Source organism: Penaeus monodon, chromosome 25 (assembly GCF_015228065.2).
Source record: "Penaeus monodon isolate SGIC_2016 chromosome 25, NSTDA_Pmon_1, whole genome shotgun sequence".
In the NCBI taxonomy this organism is placed as follows: Eukaryota; Metazoa; Arthropoda; class Malacostraca; order Decapoda; family Penaeidae; genus Penaeus; species Penaeus monodon.
Window position 1 is genome coordinate 30814192 of NC_051410.1, and position 933 is coordinate 30815124.

The window sequence follows — 933 nt, forward strand, 5'->3', positions numbered from 1 at the left end:
CTATGTATGTGTATTTATTACTATACTGTTTCAAAAGTGTATGAAAGCACAAACAAATCTAAAATCAGACTTACCGCTCTCTTAAATCTTGCACAGCGATGCATAACCTGTAACCTACAATCCCTAATATCATGTAATATACTTGTCATGAAGGTCTCGACTTGCGGTTGACACTCCAGGGGTTCGTGCATTAAAGAGAGCCAGGACTGACGGTGCTACGGTAAAGGTCCAAAAAAAGGTTATCAGCGCCCACGACCATTGCTTGACCTTCCTTTTCAAGCGCTGGCCTTAATCCACTTCCACGGCGATAGAATCAGGTGAATAAAATAAAGGACAAGGGATAAGAAAGAGAGGAGTTAGAGGATATTGTGTCGCATAGGAATTCCTGCCGCTGGGGGACGTTAGGCTTTATTTTGGGGTCGTATATACACCTCAAGTATATTATGACACTAATTTCGTAGGGTTTCGCTCAGTAAATGGATCTTTTAATTAGTTTTATATACTCTAATAATTAATGAATAAAACAATGTATATTCCCTTTATAAATCCAAAGGATTAACAGAAAAAAACGCTCCAGTCATTTATTCAAAGAATTTTAATTAAGTTTTATGCCATAATCATAATTTCATCTGTGATTCTTTTTTAAATATCCATTCACTCATTTTCCACATGGCCTAGAGACAATAGCTGAACTCCCATGGGTCGATGTTACCTCCACACTGGCGCAGAACGTTCTCCATGATTGTTTTGAACCGAGACTACAGCATGGCTAAGCGTGTGGCGTGGGGACAGCCTTAGGAACCGGATAGGACCCTCTCTTTAGAGGGTTGTGGAAATTAGCATAATCTGGTACCCTTTTGACTCGGTGTTGTTGAATCTCATTGTTCAACATGTTTGGTGTGTATATGCTGGTGTTTTCGGATTATGGTCTCT